The 25,201-nt window shown below is 43.9% G+C and overlaps 1 long non-coding RNA gene across 1 annotated transcript; it reads right to left on the reverse strand.

Annotated features, from left to right (window-relative positions):
* LOC310896272 lies at positions 1–25,195 on the reverse strand. Its single transcript, XR_014581336.1, has 3 exons — positions 14,909–25,195; positions 3,357–3,505; positions 1–2,939 (listed from the first exon to the last, which is right to left on the reverse strand). It is a non-coding gene; the product is annotated as an uncharacterized lncRNA (long non-coding RNA).
* Positions 25,196–25,201: the final 6 nt, after the last annotated feature.

Consider the following 25,201-nt stretch of genomic DNA (forward strand, 5'->3'; position numbering starts at 1 on the left):
TAATAATAATAATAATCAATATACCTATATTTTTGCACCCTGCACTTTCACCCACAAGAACTGCTGGATTTCTATCACTAAGGCCAGCCTGTGCTCCATTTGACACTGAACCACTCTTTACATATCTGAAAATGTGGTTCCCCTACTTAGAGTCCCTCTGGAATCACATCTGCTACGGACCAAAAGTGAAACGAAGAAAATGGAGGTTTTACCCTTAACTAATATTTTAAGTGAAAAATATGACTTTAACCCGGAGAATATTTTACACTTGAATAAGTGATTTGTCAGTAGTAAGCAAAAGCCGGACCACTTAATGGTGCCACAGTAAGGGTAAAGACAATGGTTTCTGGATTGCTGTGTGCCTTGCTCTTCTCTGATGTGCCTGCTGGTCTGATCTTCTTTCTTACCCATATAGATGTCAAAGAATAACAGTATGGGGTTACCTTGACTGAAAGCTTCTTGCTTCCCTCTGCTCTCAAACTGCTTTTGGCTGCTTCAGCTCTTCTTGTCTTTCTTGTCCTAGATGAGTTTTAGTAGCTTTCTTCTTGGGGAAATGTTAAGCAATTGGTAGCCCATAATAGTATGGACAGGTTCTTAGTAAGTCAGCAGACCAAAACACTGATCTGGCTTACAGACACCAAGAATGTCAGGTGCAACAGATTTGCAGGGACATACTGGGGCAACTCCAAGTACAAGACAGTGCAGACATTATTAGGAACAGTTCTGAGAAAGTCTTGGATGAGGTTCAAATCACTGAAATTACTAATGTGTTTCAGATTTGGCCAAGAGGCGGCATTGAGCCCTCATTTTCAACAGAAAGGTACCTACCATTAAATAATGTGCTGTCTCTGACACATCAGTTTTTACCAACTTTACTGTTACAGCAATTTAATCACTGGTTACTTTTACTACCAAGGCAAATCTTTATGTGAGGTTTGTGTGCAGATAGGATGATGTGTTTCGTATGTCCAAAATATGTTTGCTGCAGGCAGTGTTTGCTGCTAAGTAGATAAACCACATCTGAAGCACTAATGCTCTCATAAACTGACTTGTGCTTTCTGATCATTTCTTTTAAACACAGCTTCTACTCAGCATCAAAAAACATTAGCACTTTTCAGAGAAACCAGATCCCTCAGCTCTGACACGATTTAGCACCCTGATCATTACACAACACATGGTTTCAAAGTGTCTGTTGCAATTTTAAACATGTGTGATGCTACTTGAACTACACTGTCTTTTTCACAAACTGCCCTGGGGAGTTTATTGAACATATTTTCAATCAGGTTTCTTGGCACTTTAAGTATAGTTTCCTCAAATAGCAGGGAACATTGAAGTACAAGATGAAACAAAATAATACAGCGTGGACTAAGCAGGTGCAACTTTCATGGCCTGCACTCAGAGGTGTTGTGAATTCACAAGTGTTTTGAGTTATTCTAAGTTTGGTTTGATCTGTCTATCCCATTTTGGCATTTGGGGAAAGTCTAGAAACAAGTCTGACACAAATGCCATGACTGCTGGAAAGAAGCAACAAGTTGCTTCCCGCTACTTTAATTTCCTCCTTCACTTTCCTGAGCCATTTTTTGGGAAGCAAACTACTAGCAGAGGCAGGCAGAGCCCTTAAGAGGTAGCACTTGCTCATGTCAGTATGGAGCCTTTCATGGTTAAAGGAGTGGGTGAGAGCTGGGTGTGCAGTGGGATGCCCTCTTTGATCCAGCTTGCCACAGAGCCACATAAATGCTAGTGACAGCACTAGGGAGGACTGTGGGAATGAAAGAGTGACCCCACAGGACAGGATGAGACCACCGCTTTCAGCAGCAGATCAGATTTATACCAGATTCAAATTATCCTAGAAGTATAGCATGAGTAGTCCCCTTTTCTCACAGCCACTGAAAAACCCAATCAGCACAGGCTGTGCTTATTGCTGAATCAACTCCTTTCTTATGGCTTCAGAAATGCAAAGATGTGCTGCTTGCCAGCTATAGGAAAGTGCAAAACATGGATCTGAAGCCAGAGCAAGGATGAAGAAACCAAAGCTCTCTGCCGTTCCCTGAGCAGCACTGACTGCTGCACAATGGGAAGAAGAGGCAGGATACCGAGGCTGATGGGGGCACAGACACTTTGCTGATGGACAAGTGCTGGCCAGGATTTCTCCTTAGCAGCAGGCTTCTCTCCTGTCTGTCCCGCCTGCTCATTCCTCCCAGTGGCAGATTTTGTGGATCCACTGCTCTGTGCAATACCTCCCATGCTGCAGGCGGCTGGTGGAAGCCTCCCACCCTGCTCCAGCCAGAGCAGTGGGTGGGCAAAGGGCTTCAGCACTGCCTCATGGCACACACCTATCCCACGGCAATGGCCTGGCTGCAGTTATCTGAAAGCCAGTTGGGTACTCCACTGAATTGGGCTGAATTGGGCTTTTCTAGCAAAAAGCATGTCTTGTGAAACCCCTTCCTTGTGTCAGCCTTGCTTGCTTCATCCAGGCAAAAGAGACGCTGGAGCTTCTTCAAAGACCTCTTCTTCTGGGAGCACACTCAGCTCTCATCAGCTTCAATACCAATGTCTGTGCTAAATAAGAGGCAGAATTTAGTCCTACATATGCTTATTTGGGCAGGTTCTATTTCCAGAGCTATTATGAAGTAAGTGTGGAACCTGCCAAAATATCAATTCCTTTTGCCTTACGATCGCTCCCTGGTGTATGCCTGTTTCAGCAGGAGTAGGTTAATAAGGAAAGAGCCCTTTGCATTACCTTAGCCAGCTGAAAGGGTGATATCATGCCCTGGGGGCTAGCTCCAGTCATCCGAGTTTTCCTGCAGACACTAATGCTAATTGGCCATGAAGGCAAAAGACATACCTGCTCTCCTGGTGTGTAGCTTAGCGAGATGAGCAAATCACCATGGGGTGCTTCAAACCCACTGTTCCAGATCTATAGACTGATGTCTCTGTCCCTGAAAAACAAAAGTAAATCTCACCTTTTGGGTGAACAGATGTAACAGTATCATTGTCAGTGGTATTTTACTAGGCAGAGAGCTCTGTGTTGTGAAGGCTCAAGTGGAATTCATACACTTGCTTTTATGGAGCCTAAAAAGATCTGGTTTAAAATCACACAAAAATCAGAAGTTGCAGAAAACTGCACAATGAATTAAATTCAAATTTCTCAGATACAGAAAAGAGTGTTGTCAGTTTGCTTTGCAGAACTATAATGCAAAGGTCTGATCTCAACTGATTTTAGTTTTTCTTAGGCATAGCATCGAGACCAGGGATCTGCCACCGTGAAACTTCAACAAAAATTGTATTTTGAGTCATGCTAGTAAAGTCTACTGAGCAGAATAAGCTACGGCACTTTCAAAACATGGTTGCCTGACCTTTGGAAACTCTTCTTGTCACTTGAAGACTTGCTATCCTGCTCATGCTGTTTTATTCTTTTCTGCACATATCACCATCACCAGTATGCATACAAGTTGACATGGTACTCTCTTCATCATGTGGGAGAGCTGTTTCATTGTAGGCAGTCCTGGTGATATAAAATGATATATGAGGTCATAAGATAGCAACCAAATCAATGAAATCATCATCTGGTTAAAAAAGAAAGCAAACCATATGTGAAATAAATTTTAAGCCAACAGAAAGAAAATCTAGTGCTGTCATCACCAGAGTACCCTATCACCTGTATAGAACAGTGCACGTGCGCTGGATGTTCTTGCCACCCAGTTCCTAAAATCATGTGCATATGGACCAGTCCTATTGCACTCTCATAAAGCACAACAATTTATGCAAGCTACAACTGTGCAAAGAGTGCAAACCATCCTCATCCAAAGTGCTTTCAGGGAATGTGCAAAAGAAACAATCTAAAGCCTTGGAAGATTTAGGACCAGACTTCTGAGCAAGGAAGAAGCCTTCTTTGGTACAAATAGCTCTGTATCTCTGGAGTCTCCTTCCTACCTTTAAAATCACTTCTCTGCTCTTGAGGATTGTTACTGTTCTGTTGAGAATCCAACATCCGGGCAGTGGGTTTTAACTATGGGAGAACTACCAATATACAAGAAACTATTTATATAACTAATTGGTGTCTGGTTTTTTTGTTTGTTTGTTTATTTGTTTTTTGGTTGGTTGGTTGTTTTTTGTTTGTTTGTTTGTTTGTTTGTTTTTTCACAAGGGGTGTCACAGAATGACCATGAAGCTGGGATTTCCCTAGCTAATGTAAAAACCCTGACTGAGTGAGCCTGTTTTAATAAATCCTTCTAGACTGAAATTAGTGATGCATTAGGTCTGCTCTAGTCTTTCCGTACCTATGGCATAGCTAATTAATAGTCTGTGTAAACCATCCATAGATAAAGGCTGCTGAGGTCAGAAGTACATGGTTCAAATATCTGCTATATCTACCTTCCTATTCAGCAGTTTCCTGATATTTCATCCCCCCTCCTCAGTCTCCTTCAGTACTAGTACAGGGGTGTGCAGCATGCAGCGCAATTCCTTTAGCATATGAGAGAAAGAGGTTGAGAGAAAAAAGACAGCCGGGCAGCATATGCTTCCTCTCCAGGCACATATCTTCCCTGAGAAAAAGAAAGGGATTGCTTTGGTACATGCTGTGTTGGCCTAGTCTTCGCTATTCTGGGAGATGGGATCAAACATACAGGCCTGATTCTGCCTGCAAGACTCTTGCTGGGCATCCCTGCTCTATGTGGTGAAGCAGTGCTGAAAAGCAAAAGCTTACTAAGTAGAGATTTGGGGTTTGCAAAATGAAAGGGAATATAAGAAGAGAAAGGAAACAAATCCTTCTGCACCCTAGAGCAGTTGTTTGAAGTCACCCTGATTTTGCACTAGCAGAAATGAAGGTTGCTTCCTCTACAGTTCTGCACTGAGAATGGCCACTTCCAGCAAGACCTTATGCCCCTACATTGTCTGAGAACACACTCGCATTCCTACATGGCACCATCCAAAGAGATGAGCGATGGTGTCAGAAAGAAGACAACCATGGCAGCGCAGTACAGCACTGAGCAGCCTCTCCCAGCGCAGCTCGTTTGCCTGGGTCCTGTGCCATACCGATGTGGTGACGCCGCTTCTGTTCCTGCAACAACCTCATCCATTGCCAGCCCAGACATCTGGCACCATATCTCCTCACACAGACTTGTGTTAACTGTGAAATTTATGAACGGTAATTACCAGTCCACATTTCTAATTCCTTTTACTACTTATGAATCCGCTAAATACTAGGGAGGGTTAACCTTACGCCTCCACGGAAGGGCTGAAGTTAGACTTCTGTCTCTGAACCTGGAGTCTGATGCACACAGCGAAGATTTGTGCCTGTTAATATCTCTCTCGTATTTCTTCTTCGCCCTTTCTTCCTTCCTCCAGCATGTGCTGGCCAGACCTTCTCAAATAGGCACACAGCCACCTACGAGAGGCACCAATGTCATTTATTCACTGTGTTTGCAACAGTGACTGTTTGGTCACACAACAAGCCCAGGTGAAGAAGCAGTCTTCAAGTGGACCCTATCACCATCAGCATGACTCACCTGTGCTTGCACCTGAGGACAAACGAGCTGTGAAAACCTCTGAGAAATTTGGAAGCAGTGGCAGTGTGTTGTGGCATTGAATACCAGCATAGTAAACTCACCTCTGTAAAATGTTCCAATTTCACAATGTTTCAGCTACACACTACTAGAAAGCATCTAATATTAAGCCATCCATCACCATGGGCAGGCTTCTCATTCCTTTGCTACAAAGGCAAAAGTAGGTAACTTGCATGTGATTTATAGGGAAAACTCCAACTACATGAGTGCAACACACCCTGAGCCAGCAGCAGTAAATCCAAGCCCGCTGTGCTCTCAAGGGAATGCTCCATGCAGTAGCCTGAAAAATATGTGCAATGCCTTTGAAAATCCTGCGGTTGAGGTTTGGTAGAATATTTCTCACCAACATCCTATGTGGCTACCTGCCTGTGCCAAGAGACTACAGCAACAGCAGCAACTGCAAAACCTGCCTGGTATCAGGCCTTATATCGGACTTCCCAACTCACCTTCACATACAGTCAGAAGGTTATCTATGTATATTAAGTCTGTCTATATAAATTGAGAGAGCGAGAGAGAGAGAGAGAGAGAGATGATGATGATGATATCTAGCCTTGAAAAGAAGGATGCTGTAATTTTCTGGCTGAAGTGTTTAAAAATGTTATTGCAGGAATTTGGAGAAGTCCAGTTCAGATTACTAAGAGGAGAGTAAACAACCTCTGAGGCTGGTAAAGGACTAATATGAAACAAGAATTAGTAAAATGAATTATTCTGCATCTGGGCCCTGAGAATGTGGGACGGACGGGCAGGCAAAGTGACTGGAGCAGACAGTGAAATGTACTCAGGAAGAGGAGGAATTCAACTAGCTGTCATCAATTGTAAGTTGTTTTCCATTTTTATTTATGGAAATGAATTAACCACAACAACAAAAACAATTAAAATACTCTGCTCAACCCTGAATAAGAAAAGGAACTCATCCTTTGCCATCCAAATAACCCCGCAAAAAGTGCTTTGCCCCCAGTGAAGCTGCGGGGTGGCGGGAGAGCAAAGGGGAAGCAGATCCCCGTGGTGCAGCGCTGGGATGTGTCTCCGCCACCTCCAGCAGCCAGGCAGCAACAGGGCGGCTTGTCCTCAGGACAGGGAGCAGCAGGGCAGCCTCCTCCCCAAAGGACATATCTGCAGGCCTTCTGGTCTTCCTGGGTCCATGGGCTGCTGCTGGCCACTTTTGCTCCAGCTGTGAGGGTTTGCTTTTCCCTGTGCTCAGAATGGACTGCTTCAGGTACAGCCTTCCTAGAAAGGTAAAGTCGATGTCAGTGTTTAAACTGATGCCATTTACCCCCCATCCTGTGTAATATAATCACCACTGCAGAGGGGAAGGAAGAATTAAATCACTCTCAGAAATCTGGGAGATGGCAGGTGTTAGCCTCTTTAATAAGAGTAATAAAAATAATGGCTTCTATTAATATTAGGCATCTGATTTCCAGTGCTGAAAAAGAAAAGTGCAATACCTGCCATTTTAAATTACTCCATTGTGTTTTTATTCCTTCCTCTCCCCCTGGGATTTCAAAAATCTTGACGAAATGTGTATGCACTATTCAAATATTTCCTGAGGCCAGGGGGGTCCATATGCTCTTAGGAACAAGTTTTTTACCCTGTTGGTCATTCCTGATGACATTTAGATTTTCTGATTGGTATATGTTGGCCACACAAAGCTAGAAGATGATGGGGGTTTCCGCTTGCATATAATGCAATACTTTCTATGGTTTCAGGGCAGCACAGAAGTAATACATTTTTTTACAAAGATTAAGCAGAACACTTCAGTGTTTGCATTTTGATTACAGACATAGCTCCTAAATTAGACTGTCGTTGTCAAGGTAAGAACGATATTTTATTTAAACTGCTGCTGAACATATGGTGTTATTTATGCATCAGATGTCCACAGCAGAAGGAAGTTTCTAAGTCTAATTTATGCTGTTAGTGAGTAGCCAGCAAAAAGATGAGACCTCACTGTTTTTACTAGCTAACAGAGTGCTGTTTTAGATTAAAATAGTTAAGGGATGTATTTTCTTGAAGGAAAAAAAAAATCTACACAGATTTGTACAGAAACCATGACTAATGTAAGTATAGATCTGTATCCTTCCTCTGCTGTCAGATCTTGCCTATGACGTGGTCTCTGTTTGTCCTCAGCAACCCTTTGCACATCATATCCCATAGCCTTTTTTTTTCTATCATTATTTTTGATGAAAGTATTATTTGAATGGATTGGGATGGAGGAGAGGTTATATGTGGGAAGGGTGGATATGTCTGTATTCATCTATGTGTCTTTATTCATGCACTGAGAATTAAGAAAGATTACTCTTTCACTTATATGGAACATGAAAGTGAGCTGAAGTCAAATTTCAAGTCATCTTTACTCTTAACCAGGGACAAATGGTGGACTTAATGTGAACCAATGCAAACTGGGGATTTTTTTTAGAATAACAGGAAATGAGAGAGTACGTTAGAAAAAGTTAAAAAAAAAAAAAAAAACTTATAAACAATTTAAATATTTCTTCAGTTCCAAGTGTTCTCCCTTCCTCACCTTCCCAGTGCTGAGGGGGGATTTGAGCACCTATTATTCACCTTAGTGCACTTAACTCAGCTTTGTAGTTGGTCTTTAGAGCTACAAAAGCTCACTTCCTTTAAAGTTTGGCCCACCTAATTGCTCTTTATTGTCATTGCTTACTTCCACCAGAACATAGATTTATTTTGTTTAAATGTTAGCACTTATATTAAAGAGCTAGACGGGTATCTGCATTACAACAGACTCTGCTAAATATATGCAAGGTTTTGCTATTAGTCATTCAAAGGGAGCTGCTAAGTGTACTAACATGTGGGAATGGATGTAAGAATTTTACTTTTCAGACAGAACTTCTAAACTCTATCTGGAGGTGCCAGGCTGGGAAGGACAGGCAGAAAAGGCAGCAAGAAAGGGCTCCCCGAGCTGGCCCCAAAACAGTACCTCATTTGGGACATGGAATGGGTCAAGGGCTGGATGTGTCACCACTCCCATGGTTGATCAGCATAGAGAAAGATTGGTGGGGACCATCCAAAATGACCGGGAGGATGAGGCAGCTCGAGGTTTCTAAAGGGTATTTCATCAAGAGAGACTATTCATCAAAAATAGGCGCAGCGCTACTGCCTGTTGTTTGAAAGAATATGCGTGTGTTATTGCCACCTATTTCAGCTAATCTTTGCAAAGTACTCAGGTTTCATTTTCAAAAGCATTAAGCACATGTTTATATACTGTTCAGCACTGTTATGAAGATTTTTCAACAGGATATGAGCAAAGTCAATGAATCTGGAAAGCAGCCATCTGACAAGTCCTCTGAGCTGAAGTAAGGACATCAAGGAATGACATGGAAAGGGGCTGTGATGCTTCAAGGGCAGTGTATGGTAACACCAGACTGCACAAATCGACTGGGTTATTAGTCCAAGACCCAAGTGGGTCAGCGTCAGAATGACTGTATGCTGCCTTGTTCTCATGACATCCATTATTTATCAAATGACACCACTGAGCAAAGTGACTTTGGGTTACTTCTCCATCTTTTTTCTTAGCAGACCTGGATCTGTCTAAAGTGCTTTTGCACATGTACCAGAGCCAAGAGGAGATAGGACCTGACTTCACGTTGCCTTTAATACACATAAAATGCTCTTATTTATCCTCAAATACTGCATCTACAGAGCAAACGTGAGACATAGATGTGTGCTGTGCATGAATGCATGAAGCAGAGACACACCTGGCACCTCAGGCAGGGGTACTCACTCAAATTAGTATTTCACACATTGTGATCCACATGAAATGGCCCAATTTCATCAGAATCTGCATGTTTATTTATGCCAAGACCACTATATTTTAAAATACCTGAATATTTTAAACTCCAGTAAGTATGTGGCTATATTTTTTGATCTCATTTAGACTATTATAAAACCCAAATAGCTCCACTCAGTGAGACATTGGTGTAAATCAATAGGTCAGAGCTTGCTCTGCCAAACCTCCTTGGCTGTAGAAGTGAATAATAGTTTAGCCCTGTCATGAGATGATGGCTTCTCTGTTTGTTTCCCCTGCTTTGATGAGCAGGGATGAACCCGGGGCTTTGTTCTGACAGTGGCGGCCTGATAGTGCTGAAGCCATCTGCAAACAGCCCCTGACTTCTGGCCTACAAAACCCCAGCTATTCCATCCTCAGCTTCTATGAGCAGATCCTGCCAATCATGACAAATTGTGTGAAATTTGTGGTGAATTTGTGATGTGGAGAAAAGTCCACTAGGGACTAATTTGACACCATCAGATGCAATTTCCCTTTATTACCCTAAGGCAAGATTTAAACTAGATTCCAGGGGTGAGAGGTGACTCCATTAACCCGCAGCACTTGCTGCCACCTAGACAGTCCTGAGCACAGCGAAGCAGCCGTGTTGCTCTTGCTCTTGTTTTCTCATCTTTTCTGCGATTTTCATTTTAGGGTGGCACTTTTCATTTCCAGGCGGATACCTCTTTTCATAGTAGGGCTGACCTCTACCAAAGCCTTTCTGCAGCCTTTTTTTGGCACGAGAAAACCCAGACAGAGGTTCCATCTTTCCAACAGACCTGGGTAACCCCGTGTGGTCGGGAGCAGGGAGGCAGGGCCGTGGAGGGCAGCGACACCAGGCCCCGGGTGATGCTCAGGCAGCAGAGGAAAGTGGGGTTGGTGAGGACGTGCACACCCATGGGATGCAGAGCCAGCCCAGACCCTGCGGGGCCATACCCACCATCCTGAAATGAGCCACAGGGTACGTGGGTGACAAGAGTAGACAAGGGCCATTACACCTCAGCTGAGCATCTGCATTTGAGTGACCACGTCCACGTGGTACTACATCCTCTTGCAGTTTGGGACAGCATGAGGCTTTCCAGGCTGGTTCTCACAGCACCAGCCCAGGCCCAGCAGGCCTCCTAGCTTGGGATTCACACTCAATAAACCAGTTTCTTCACTTCTGGATCCCAGCAGGCACTGGAGGCAGTAAAGCTCTATTCTCTTGAAATCACCCCTGAGCTATAAATCTTTAGTGTGCTGTTTGCTTGTGTGCCTATTTATATATGGTGTGTTTACCCTGCTGCCCACATGAGCTGCACACCAGTGACAAATAACTGCGCAGATGTTAATGCTGACTAACTGCATGTGAGATTGCAGAGTCACATCTATTGCCCGTCTTCTATTCATTCAAGACCCAGTTCTAACAAAGTACACTGTGAAAAGTCCATAAGGCAAGTAAGAACAGAGTTTGCTTTAGAGCTCAGTTTGCATATGCTTTCTTTCTCCCCACCCCCTACTTCCTACCCCCCAGTCCTCTTTTAAAAATTGAGCTGTTTAGTTCTCTGCCCATGTGTTTCTCCCTTTGACAGAGGCACTGGTTGCTACAGTTCGTGGTGCTTAAGTAAGGTTTTGCAAAGGACAGAAGCAGAGCTCTTCAGTGTTTTCAGTGATTAGTCAGAAAAGTGAGGACAAAAAATGAGAATTTTTCTCTTTAAGCTTGGGCATGAAGCAGACTCTTCTTAGGATGCTGAATGTAAGTGGTTTAGCTGAGCCAGGACTCCTGATGCAGCAGAGGCATAACCACCCTGAATGTGCAAATATTTCAGTGTCTGTCTTTGGCAATAATGTACAAGAGGCACTGCAGAGACAGGAACAAGAAACCCCAGCAGGACAGATGCAACATAATCTCCCTCAGTGCAGTATTCTCCATGGGTTTAATAGGTAGCATAAATCCTGAATGATGAGGTAGTCGTGTCTCTTTTCAAATGCCTTTTTACTTGTCAGGAAGAGCTGTTAAGTGAATTAAAATGAGCTAGTTTAAAGAAATTAAATAAAAATATTTATATAGGGAATTGGATAGGTTTGTCTTCACCTATTTAGCTAAATTAGGTGAAGCCAAAATGCTGGGGACTGATGATTATTGCAAAATAATCTGTATGAAGACTGGTTATAAATTTAAAGTTAATTAGCTATCCCTAAATGGTTTTACATATAAGTGGACATTTTTGTCCTGAGGCAGACAACTGGAAAGATTTTGCAGGCTGGATCACCCAAGAGTACAAATCTGGGCCACAGTGCTTCTGATGACAGCAATGCATTTCTATGGTTAGCTAGCACCTTGTGGTGTTAGTGCTATTCAGTGTCCTTCAAGAACCATCCTCGACTTTTGTCACATCTTCTGCCTTTTTCTCCCTCCGAGGTACTGTGGGAGGCAGGCTCCACTGCCCTGTAAAAATGTTTGCCACACACTCCTCCAGGAGGAAACAAGTTGGAGGCATCTGCTTTCAAGATCAACAATTGGCTTGGGAAAGAAGAAGAAGAAAAGAAGAAAAAAAAAAAAAAAAAGCAGTTTGAGCTGAATTACTGGCACTACTGTTTTCACCTCTCCACAACCTAGCTATGACTTGCAGAGCATCCTGAGTTAAGAGTTTATAATTCCAGCTGAACTTAATGGGATTATTTACACAAGAATTATGTTGCAATAGCTAATAGGCCTGCGTGTGGACAAGTCTGTTTTGCTGTGTCTGTACTGATTTTGATCCAAAGAACATTGCCACTGCTGCAGTTCCACCAGCAGGTAGGAACAACTGCAGCAGTGCTGTGAATGACCCCTGCTAATTGAACAGTAATATTGTCTAATTGTGGCCCAGGAGAGACTGTGGCTGCTGCCGACTTGTCCACACCAAATCTCCCAGCATCAGTACAGCAATGCAAGTTTTGCTGGTGGGCGGCTTGTAAGGATAACTGTGGACAGGTCCTCTCTGTTTCAGCTTTCTTCATGGACTTGATGATAACAATAATGGTATTTCTCAAAGTTACTGTAGAGACAAATGAACAAATGCTTATAAAGTGTTTTGAAGCAAAAGAATGTGAAATGTTCTATTTCATTATAAAGGGGTAGATGCAGCAAAGACAACAGCTATGCTGCCTTTTCTTTAACTTAAGTAAAACATACTTTTATAATGTTTTACTGATGCTGGGTTTTGACTGTGAGAGAGGGCAGTCAATCAGTGTACATAAACAATGACACCAAGAGATGCACTTCCTCTTCATGAACTTTGGAAAAACTGATCCATCTCATGTAATAACAAAAAGAAAAAATAAGGAGGAGAGAGAGAGAGAGAGAGAGAAAAGAAAAGAAAAGAAAAGAAAAGAAAAGAAAAGAAAAGAAAAGAAAAGAAAAGAAAAGAAAAGAAAAGAAAAGAAAAGAAAAGAAAAGAAAAGAAAAGAAAAGAAAAGAAAAGAAAAGAAAAGAAAAGAAAAGAAAAGAAAAGAAAAGAAAAGAAAAGAAAAGAAAAGAGAAAAAGAAAGAAAGAAAGAAAGAAAGAAAGAAAGAAAGAAAGAAAGAAAGAAGAAAGAAAGAAAGAAAGAAAGAAAGAAAGAAAGAAAGAAAGAAAGAAAGAAAGAAAGAAAGAAAGAAAGAAAGAAAGAAAGAAAAAGAAAAAGAAAATATGTTCTTTGAGCCAATGTAAGGTGTAGGGCAATGTTTCATATTAACCCCAGCTTCCTCTTCATCCAGCTGACTTCTTTGAAAAACACAGCTATACCTAGTCCTACGGCCCATGGTGTTCCTCAGGGAAGCTCATTGTTATGGTTAGAAAGAGCTAAAGGAAAAATATTGCTGAGGAATTTAAACAGATTTTTTTTTCAACCTGGCAGCTTTGTAAGAAAAGGGGATGCATTGAAGTTGAAGTTTCTCATGGAGATAACTTTTTTTTTTTTTTATTGATGCTCTCAGGAAATATTGGAGAATTTCCACAGAAACCACTGGATTGCCTTGGGATGGGTTAGGTTAGGTTAGACCAGGGCACCTTCTGAGGGTATGGCGATCTAGAAATCAAACCCCTGTCCCACCTGGCTTGAAACGAGAATACCGATGTGGCTCACCCCTGCCATAGCCAGTGATTTCTGATCAATGACTTGCCCTTTCCCAAACCACCTGGAGACATGGAGACTGTCACAAAGGAAGAGAGATCTTCCAGCCTTCAGTGACAGAGATGTTCAGATGTTGTGTGGAGATCTGGCTACCCATCCCTGGGGCCAGTCAGAGAGACAGCCAGAGCTGCCTGAGCTGGCTGGGAGCCACAGAGCTTCTATGGAGCTCAAAGCCTGGTAAGAACAATGATGGCAAGATGCAAAGGATGGGCTGCAAAAGCCTGCATCAACATGGATGAACACTGCTAGGTCAGAGATGTCGCATTCAGTTTCTCCCTACAGGCTCAACAGCAAATGTAAAGACAAAGAGAAACATGAGCACGGTCTTCCCACACTACAGACATGCACCCTCATCACCGCCAGAGGCACAGGCATAGGAAGGAAGGGGAGCAGTGCTTTCTAGGGGCTTCTTCAAATTGCCTCAGGCCTCTGTGAAACAAAGCCAATAAGGATAATTTGGGAAATGAGAAATATCAGTTAGCTAAAATGGAATTTCCCATGCTCTACCAGTTGCCTGAACTCCCCTCTGCACTTTCTTTTGTACACAGCAGTGCAGAAGGGAAATTATTTCAACTAACTTCAGACACCTACATATTTTAGGGCACAATTCAACTCAGCTCTTTTAGACGTCTAGCTCTTTAGACAAACAAATCACTTGTAGAAATCCCCTGTGTTTTCTCTTACTATGAAAGCTGCCCAGGTGACAAGTTCATATGCAGATACGTGGTCAGATCAATTCCACCCACAGGTGACTACTCCTCCTACATCCTTCCCATTTCCCCCATCAAAAAAAACACAGATCCCCTCAAAGCACAAGGCTCAGCACAAACAGGGCTCCGCTTGCAGAGTTGCACCAGGATGTGTTCATTGATGAGTGAAACCAGGTTGAAATTCAACTGCTAGCTCTGGCCTCCCACTCATTATCTCTGCTTGGTGTTTAGATCTCAGGGAATTTGTGGAGTTTCTGGGCTGCCAGATACCAGATAGTCTTTTCTGCGAGGCAGTGGGTGTAATTCCTTCAATGATTGTGGACGAATCTCTGGAAGGGAACCTCATGAGCATTGCTCTCTCTCTCTTTTGAGGAAAAAAAAATTGATTTCATAGGTTGTCTGACAAATGCTTGTTTTCTGCTGTTGTCAGAAAGCCAGGAGACATTTAGCAGCTGTAACCAGTGGAAGCTAAATAAAAGCAGAAAAGTTTCCAGTCTGCTGCTATGCTGGATATGTATGCAAAGTGAGGTTAAAGAGAGGTAGCTCTGCCCCAGGAGAGACTGTCCCTCCGAATAATTTTTGAAGTAGCACAGTCCTCCCTCCCCTCCATCTCTGTATATGTTTAATTCTTAAAAACTGTCCAATAACCACTGCAGAGCAAGGATAGTAGATAGGATATTCAAATAATAAATCAATGTTAAAAGTGAACTCACTTTTTAAAAGTAGGGTACATCCACAGCCTTCATCCAGGATAGTAGCATATAGCTGATGGGATGTTACATCCAATTCAAAGTTACATTTCTAACGCAAGTTATTCATGTAAGAGACTTAGTGTGTCACCAGATACTGAAGCCAACAAAACACTGTAGAAAACGATCTTAAATACAAGCCATACCTCCATTTCTTTGGTATGTGAAACTCTTTTACTTTCTCTTTTGCTTTTGTTTCCTAGGACTCTGTTTGCTTCAAAGCTAAAACTGGTATTTGCTGGTTTCAAAGGCTATTTATTGCTGTGACAGTGACACATCACTCCAAATAATGCCTCTTAAGTACTATTAGCACGTATCTGATCTGAAAATGTACAAACACATTCAAACAAAAATGCAGCATTAATAGACAGGCCTAAAATAAATAAACAGGAAGCAAACAGAATGTTTTAAAAGGGGGAACTGCAGTTGAAATACTTTAAAGATAAATAAACTTTTAGATTTGACTCCCTCTAGAGTATTTCTAAGGAAAAGCTTGATACAGGAGATTTCTTTTTTTGTTGCAGAAACTCCCCCACGGCAGTCCCGTAGAGATGTAGTCCTCTCCTGGTGCCAGCCAAAGCCAGGCCCTGCAGGGCTCACACCAGAGTATGTCACTGAGACCGGAAAACAAAGGAAGATCTTCATTTTTAATAAAAGTTGAAGTAGCCATAGTAGCTCATGTCTACATTTTCAGGAAAGAGAATCAAATCTCTCCTGTTTTTATCAACTAACAGCAATAGGATTGCTTTCCTTTGGTCTGTCCTGATGAGTCAGACCACAGTGGACCCACGTCTATAGGGGACCTGGTGTGGGACAAAGCTATCGTTCACTTTGACCCTTGGGGTCAAAAATCTCCTGCATTGGAAATTCAAACAAGCTCAATACAGTACTGCAACATCTGCAGATCCCATGTGTGTACTTTTCTAAAAGGAAGATCAGTCATCTAGCTCAAAAATAATGTTATCATTGTAGCTACTGAGGTCTTCACAACCGTTTCAGTTGAACTCCCTCAGTCCTCTTGGGCACAACACAAGAACCACCAGAGTTCGGCCATGGTCTGTACCCACTACTGATCCCACTACTGCTCACTCTGGGGGAGTTGCAAAGGATTAAGTAGTAGTCAGATAATTAACAGAAGAAAAGGTAGCACAGAAAAAAAGCCGCTAAGTTTTCAAGAAAGAGCACACTGGAAACAACATCCACTCTTCCAAAGAGTTTATATCTATGTGCCTAATGAAAAACAACAGGGCATCAAATATGTTCCATAAGTTTCATATGTAACAAGGAAGAGAGAATGAAGGACATGCATGACATGCATGATTGTTCTCTCTTTGCCAGGCACTAGGATGGAAAGATATGGAAAGATATCTACCTGGAGGAAAAAAAAAAATAAAGTAAACTTAAGTGTGCTGTAGATGCCTGGATTTGAAAATACAGAAACTGGATTTCTCACTAACTCCATCACTTCTCAGCATGTGATGAACTCTCAGTAACTAGTTTTCTTATATCAAAAGAAAAAAAAAAAAAAGCTGTAGAAATGTGTAGATAAATTCGATCTGACTACAACTCTTGTACTGCACTGCAGTCCCTCCAGGAATAAATTTGGATCAGTATGCCATAGACTCCAAAGGGTCAACATGACATATTTCATCATATCCCCCTACACGAAAAAGAATTCACTAACAAACATCACTTCCAAAAGTGCTCCTTTATTCCCCTTTCACATTATAGTTTCTTATGAAATATTTTAGTGGATGGCTTTGGTGCTTTGCCACATTTCTCTCAATCTATTTATAAATGTTTGGTTGGAAAGAAAGTAAACATTATGAGACAAACACTTTATAAACCTTAGTTATTTTCATATAATACTCGAACTGGAATTGATTTTGTTTAAAAAAATAATAATCCTGAACTGCTGTGCAGAATGGCACAAAATCTCCCACGCTTGTTAAAATACAAAAAGGAAAAAAATCAAAAAGCATAAACCAAGGGTTTATACCTCATCTGAGAACACAGAAATGATGTATTTTACGAGGGAAAAAAGAGGGCCTGCCAGGTAGACTGCATCCTGCATAGTATGTAGCTGGTAACAGCCTTCAGGGCAACCACCGTTGCTTGATTATGAATCGAATTGACTAACATCCCGCTGGAAAAGCAGCAGCAGCGATGAGCGTGTGATCTGCCCTCTCCCCAGTAATGGATTAAACAAATGTTTCACACCTTAGGGCTCTCTGCCTCCACCCGGAAAAGGAAAGCACAACTGGGTTCCCAGGGCAGGAGAGCGCTGGCTCCTCTGTATGCTGCTGCAGCGAAGGGCTCTGTGATGGCTGCTAATGCACCCTTCCCACCCCACCAAACCCAGAGAGTTGCTGCTTGTTTATTTAAATGACACTGTTGTTTGAAAGGATGGGGGCTTCTTATCCTCTTGAGTCATGCATTCTCTGTCTGGGATCCTCTGTTTAGGCACTTTTAGCACCTCATTAATTACTAACTGCAACAAAGTCATGCTGTTTTGCAACTCTATTGCCTTTGTTAAGAAATCTCAATCCTGTGTTAGAATGTGAAAGGGGACTGTTATCTACCATATGCCCTGCTTGACTCCATATTACAAAATTAGCTTTCGAGTTCCTGAAATACATATACATGTGCTCTTTGTATCCGTACCCCATGGTTAAACAGCCTGGCTTTCGTTAAATAGCCTGGCAGTAATGCTTGTAGAAGCTACTGTTGTAGATAAAAAACACTCTGAGCTCCATACGGTATAATAAATATTTGTCCGGGAAGACACAACTTCTTAACAAAGATTTTTTAAGTCCTGGTATAAAACTCAGCTCCAGATGCCTTGTTATGAATCTGTGGGTACTATAACACTCTCAAATAGTTAATTATTAAAGATAAGTAACCTGCAGACTAAGCAGTTGGAGATTTTATTTCACTTTTAGAAGGCAGGTCGGTGGGGTATTACCATGAAAGGAGCAGTGAAACTCTTCTCTGCTATGTCCTGAACACTATTACTGTGTGCCACTCTGCAAGGACATAAAGCGGGTTGGTACGAGGAGCTGGATCCAAACAGGGACTTTGAAGGCTGTGTGGAAAGCTGTGATCTAAGAATCATCCTCAGCAGCAGCTTAGCCTAGAAGCACCCAATTAAATCCACAACATCCTTCCTCATTTGGGGTGAATGCTCCTCGGTGTTCAGCCCTGCAGAGACCCAGAGCTAACCCAGGCAGGACTCCTGGGCGAGCAGCTTGAGGGCTAAGGCCAAGCAGGGCAGAGCATAAATGCTCTGCAGAGCTAGACCCAGCCACCGGTTGGACCCCTCTCAACAAGCTGTGCGCAATAACTTCTTCATAATACAGGGACAGAAAAAAAGAAATGGTAGTGAGAATGCTTTTGCTTAGTGGTTAGGACATGCAGCCAGGAGATACCAGTTTTCTGCTCATAAGGACTGTTTCCATTTAATGTGAAATGTGCAAGCAATCTTAGAGAGAGAGACAAATTAAGACTTCCCTTCATGTGCCTTAAAACTGTCTCCTTCTAATGGTCTGACACCGTGAATCTGGTTTCCTTTGCCATGCAGTGGCACTGCTGCAGCAGGCGGAGTGACCCCAGCTGAAGTCCCATAACCAGGAGCTGGGGGTGCGGGCTGTGGCTTCACCCCAGTCCCGCTCGTGCTGAAGGTGTACGTGGAGCATGCTTCCACCCCCTGGCCAAGGGTCAGGGACACCAGGGACAATCTCCTGTCAGTGGACTCAGGAAGGAAGGAGAAAGCAGACTCAATTTGTTGAAAGAAAGGATATGTCTTTCTGCCCTGATGGGGAGGCTGGCTGGATCAGGCATGGATGGATATCCAACAAAGCAGAAAACCCCAGCTGGGCTAAATTTTTCCATATAGCCAGCTTCTGCTGGCTCTCTCAGTTCATGGTAAATGTTGGTTTTCATTGCAATTTGGAGGGGTGTGCCTATTCCTGCTCTTTTTTTCAGGGCATTAAGCATCTAACTGTTGAGTTTTTAATGTCACTTGCAAATTCATACACCTAAAAGATTAAAATTGTTACTACTAGGTAGACGGTGCCTGTATGTTTCATTAAATGTTGGCTTTCAAGCTGTAACTGTCTGATGTCTGTTTGTAGCTTGTTCAATGCAGTAAATATTGATAGCTTAGCAGAAGCTCCACATCACTAAATCATTGCTGTTCCACTGGCAGCCATCAGCACCATATGAAAAAGAATAAAGTCCTGAACTGAAATACAGAGAAGTTCTTTCCAGTCATGAACAGCAGTCAGAAATATGCTTGAAGGTATGCAAAGTGGTGAGGCTCTGACTGAGGAAAGCAGGTCTCTTCATGACAGGTACACGTGTTTATTTCAGTTCAGATTATGCCACTGCAACATAGACATCTGCTTCTTGCTCTCCAGGCACAGGCGCAGACATCAGCCCATGCTGAGAAATTTTCCTCAACAGAGGACCATGTGTCTGGTACATCAGAGGTTAGCAGAGAACATCCTTCTTCAAGACTACCATTCTGCAGTCTTTCTGGACCTTCAGATTACGCCTTGAAATATGCAACAAGAGCATTTGAGTACAGAAGTTCTTGATTGTTCAGCATTATCGGCCTAATACAGTCATATGTTACTGAAATATCATGTAGAATAATTATCAGTGACACATTTACCAATATTTAGTGAAGGACAACCTGACTGCAATGCAGTGCTCTGCAACACAGCAGGCAGCACATCCACCAGTGGTGCCTGGCATATGAAGTCAGTAAGTGAGATAAAGAGTTCCCTGTAAAGTATGATGAGGAAACTGAGGAAGCATCAGGTGCATAAAGGTCATGTTTCATGCACAACATTTGAGAGTGTTGTCTCTGTGACTGTGGAAAGAGGCCAGAGGTAGGCTTGAGTGGTGGTGCTGCTGAAGAGGTAGAAGGTGTAGGGAAGCTGTGATGACAGCTGTCAGACCTGCCAACCCTGGCATGCTTGTTTAAGAGGGATTCTGCTGCTGTTTCTCTATATTTATTAACAAGAGACCCAGTACCCCAGCTAGACCTGCTGCCCCTCCTGGTACCATACGGAAGGGGTTCCCCAGGGCAGGGCAACCCATGTTTGCACGCTCCGTGCCTCATGTCATGACAGTGGCTGCTCACAGAAGGCAAGGATTGTAACACTGCTGCCTTTCCATACAGACTTCCTGTAGATTCAGTACCTGACTGTACTTGATCCAGTGACACCATGGTGTAAAATATAGTCTGAAATGAAAATAGTCCCACCTTCTCGTCTAATGCAATTGATTCCAGGTCATACGTACCATTAATGGCACACAGAACAGCCCAGGATAATGAGTCAGGACATGTCAATAGCATGATAGCAGGCAATGAAAAGAGTTTGGGATCTGCTCATCCTGTTTGAAGTACAAGGATGGAGTTGCAGTTGTTCATGTGTTCTCCCTCTGGTCTTATAAATCTTGGATTTGAAAACCCTGCAGCCATAGAGCCTATATGCCCTTCCTCCCAGGGGAATACTCTGTGTTTTAAAAGAAAATGAGATGGTGTTTTGTAGGCAGAGTAATTTTATTGCTGTGTTTCTAAGCTTGTTCCTTGTGAGGGAACTCAGCAGAGGAATTGTCCATGCCTGGGACTGAGGGAGGTGGAAGGGTGCTGGGCCTGGGCATGAGCAACCTCAGAAGCTCAGAAGAGGAGCCTTCAGATCAGCTTGAGCTAAACTGCCTCAGAACTTCCTGGCGAGTGGATGTGGTGGCTGAGAAGAGTTGAAATTGGAGCACAGGAGCTCCGCACCGAGCACCATCATCCTTCTTCAGGCCTGTCTGTTCGTCTGCATGCACACAGGACTATATGCATATCACTCCTGCTAGGGGGTGAGCACACACATGAGAAGACAGGCTTCTTTTCTACTCCCTGCTTTTCTGAAGGACACTGCATCTATGAATTCATCTTCAGTAGTGTGATTGCTTCATAGACCCCTTTGAGACACTTCCTGCCCTTACTGTCTGTTTTACACATCAGGCTTTTTATTCCTGGCTTGTCATGCTGAACTAGATCAGGGAACCAAATGTGCTGGAACAAAACCGTTTCTATTTTTATTTATTTATTTATTTTTGTGGGATTTCACTTTTTTTCAGCCAGATATTTCCCTAATCCAGTGTGCTACTGCTAATGCTTGGGCCAGCACAGCCCAGGAAGTGGGAATGAGCGAGTCACTTGGGCAAGTGTGGGATCTACCTAGGGGGACATTCCTACCAAAGAAACTCACTGGAACCACAGCCAAAGTGAGAAAGCAACTAGGCTTCTAAGGTGCTGTGAGTCGTCCTCCCAACTACTGGAGTCACAGAGAACCCAATGCCTGAACAAAAGAATGTGTCAGAGTCCTGTGAAACCTTTGCTGCTCGTTACTCATATCCTCCAGTTTTACCCAGTCACAGCTTTACTTCACCTCATGGGCTGTCACCACAGGAAAAGTACACGTGTAAATTGATGCATGAATTTAGACCTGTGCAGTTATTCTGGTGTTGCCTTCTGAGTGGTTAGTTATTCTAGACCAAAAGCATATATATTTTTTTAATGTATCATATATCATGAAAGTGTTTATGTTAATCATCTCTGTTCTAGGCTGAGTATTTACACCCGAACTACATGGAGAATCCCATGGCAATGCTGAAATTTTTACTGGCAGGTCAGAGCTGCTGTAGGCATAGCTTCTGCAAAGACAGAACAAGAGGTTGGTCTCCATCCCAAAAGCTTTACAATCTGATTGCAAGACCAAGAGATGACAAACTGATAGATGAATAGAGGGAAACAATGACTTAGCGTGGTTTTGATCATCCTCATGTTAACTGCTAAAGCTTTCTCTGTGCCAAAAAAAAGTTCTCAGTTTCATTTTGAGGCCTTCCTGTTGGACTTTCCTAACTGAATTGCATCTGGAAGATTTGTACTGCAGAATTTGCCCATGTGTTTTTCCCAAAATACTTTTTTTTTTTTCCTTTTGTACAATAAAACAACATTTCAGCTCCCTTTCAGTGTCATCCAGAGGACCAGATCCAAACCCCTCTTGGACTGATGAAGGGTCAAGCTGACAGCAACAAGCTTTGGACTTGGCCCAGACTGACATGCTAATTTAGGGCCCAATCCTGCAGGCTTTGATTACGTTGAGATTTCATTACAATTACAGAATTGCACAAGTCAGAGATGGGAAAAATCAATTAGGTCATCTAGTCTATTCTTTGCCAATGTAGGATTGTTCCCTATTGCACATTTTATTAACGTTCTGCCATTATGTCTTTTAAATATTTAAAGCATAAAGGTGTTATTAAAAATATTGGGACTGGATCCTTAGGAACAACTTTATTTGGAAAACAAACACAAAACAATAAAACAAAACCCCCAACACATTCTTGTATTTTTAACCTACTGTGAGTAATTTCACATCGTTTCTTTCTTTTGGTTTATTTAGACTACACAATTATAATCCTCTGTTTGTGATATTAACAGCTTTTGAGAATGCTCATGATGTTGCAGAAGATTAACCTCCTAAATTGAATTTGACTAAAGAACAAATGGGTTATGTTAGGAAACATAACAGAGAAATGTAACAACTGTCAGATCTGGAAATGTGGAAAAGAGTAGTAATACAAACACACACACACACACACACACACACACGTGTATATGTGATTTGGGTTATTTCTTCTGTATGTGTGCCTCCCTGCATGTCTTCCCCACTCCATGCCTGCCTCTTAGTTTGTATGGGAAAATAAAAAAAATAAATAAATAAAAATCTGGGGCAAAGGCTGTAATGATTTGGGGTCCTGGGTAGTGCCAAGAATATTGTTAGCAATTAACAAACAGTGAATGCGTTGGATTGTGCAACCTTCACGCAGGATGAGGGCTCCAGTCCTCCAGCCCTTCTCACTTGGGCAGGCATTACTGACCCGCATCTGTGGGGATGCTCAGTGCTGGAAGTCGTATCTGTGCGATCTGCACCAGGAACAGCACCTGAAAAATAAGGATCTCATGTATGACACTGTTCCATTTCCAAATTATGTATCAGAACTAATCCAAGGCCTTTACTTCTTTACCATGCTTCCTGAGTTGAAAAGGCAAATTAACAACCCTTTTGTTCACTTACACAAACTATTTCCAGTCTGGAGAAGAATGACAAAGGGTTAGCATTCAGCTGTCCTGTTCACATGGCTAGTTTTTATGACCAGAGTGCCATTTTAAGCAAGCACTATAACAGCTATTAATTGAATATTATTATCTTAAAGTCTTATTTTGGGACATAATCGAGCAACTTGAGCTCACCTCTTTTTTTCCCCCAAGTTATTAGCTATTCTAAAAACTAAATATACCATTTTCCAGCTACAGAGAGTTGCACAGAGAAACCACTGGGTAGTTACTGCAATAGTAAAAGAACCACGCACTTCGATTAACAGATACTTATTTTTAAAAAAAGTATTTCAGAAACATCTCCTAGTTGATGTTAGGGTCTCCGGTTGCACGCAGTTCAGTAAAACAGAGGGCTCCAAAACCCTTGGCTTCCCGGAGCCGCCCTGGGCCACCAGCTCCCCCAGCTCCCCACCTCTGCCATCCAGACAAAGCCCCGAGATGGGCACGGAAACACCCCATTAGCCAGCTCTGACCCCAGGAACCTCAAGGCCCCTGTGGGCTGTGCTGCTGGCGGCCTTGACTTGGCCAACATCGCTCACTGCCGGCATGGGCAGCACAACACCAAGGCACAGCTCCGCTCTGGAACGAGCTCCTTCCACACATTTCAGCAATACAAATCTTCGCCTTTTATCGCAGGGCTGCAGTAACTGTTTATGGGTTTGGTTTGTTATTGCCGCTGGCTTTTTTTTTATTTTTGCTTTTTGCTTTCCTTCCCCTAATGGAGAGCTTCGCGGGGGGCAGCCCGGCCCTCTGGCATCCTCTCGCTCTGCCTCGTTGCAGACCCCAGCTCGGGTCAAGGCAGGGATTTTTGTCCCCCCTGCCCTCTCCCCTTCCTGCACCCCATGCGTGGTGGGGACACGCGGGCGGGCAGGGCCGGGGGCGCAGCAAGCGGAGTTTCTCAGCCGCGCTTTGTCAGGGCGAGGGGAGGGAGTGCACTCCCTGCTTGTTTAATGTTTTCCTTATGTTTCTCGCCGAGCGTTTATTTTTTGACATGCTTTCTCTGCCCGCTGGTGCTAACGCTGCTCGAGCGAGCCGTCTGGCTGGCTGCAGGTTGGCTCACACGCGTGTCCCGTCCTTTCCCTGCAGCCCTGTTTATTTATGCCACTCGCCTGGCTCGCTCCGACATTTCCACACACGCACCAGCACACGAGAAGTCTCAGTCTCCAGCAAAACAAAACCCGACAGCGAGGCGAACGGGCTTTCTTCGTGTCAGCGTAGCCCCTCAGCTTGTCTGCCGAATTACTTTTATTTTATGCCTCTCTGGCAATCCCACCCCATCCGGCTCAAGTATCCTGGATTAGAAAGACTTTCCCCAGAGTCCTTTTCAAAGGGAGCCTCCCACAGACCTTTAAATCCCCCACATTTTATGGTGCAGATATTTAACAGCTCCGAGAGGGGCAGGGGGGAGAGAGGCCGAGGAAAACAGTTACAAATCGAGCGGCTGCTCCTCACACCGCCCAGGCTCCTGATGCCATCAGCGCCGTTTTATCCGGCTTTCCCCCCTCTCTTCCCCCGATAGCCGCTGAGACAAGCGGCGAAGCGAGCATGGGTCCGGCCAAGCGGCCAGTTTCCCCCTTCCCAAAGTCCCCCTTCCCCCAAAACAGAAACCCTTGCCGCAGAAAGGAAACGCGATACCCTTCTGTCAGACAGCCGGCCGTGCCTCGCCTAGGTGCGGCTGAGCCGTGCCCCTGCTGCCGGGGCTGCGCTGGGGGTCCCGGCGGCGGCGGGGAGGGCACCCCCGGGGCACGGCTCGGCTCGGCACGGCTCGGCACGGGACGGGAGACCCCGACCCGCCTCCCCAGCCCCATTTCGAGCTGTGGGGACGTCGGGGCGCCGCACGGCGCGGGTCCCCCCCCGCGGGCAAAGTGCCGCCCCCCGCCCGCCCCCGCCGCCGGAGGATGCTCGGGCGCAGCCGCCCCGCGGGGGCCCGGCCGGGCTCGGGGAGCCTCCCTCCGCCGTGCGGGGCGCCTCGGGCTCGCCTCCTCCCGCCCCGCCCCGCCCCGGGGCCGCTCCCCCGGGGCCCCGCAGCGGAGCGGCTCCCGCGGGCGGCCCGGGGGCTGCTCGGCGGCGGG

The sequence above is a fragment of the Anser anser genome, assembly GCF_964211835.1.
Source record: "Anser anser genome assembly, chromosome: 3".
Taxonomy (NCBI): Eukaryota; Metazoa; Chordata; class Aves; order Anseriformes; family Anatidae; genus Anser; species Anser anser.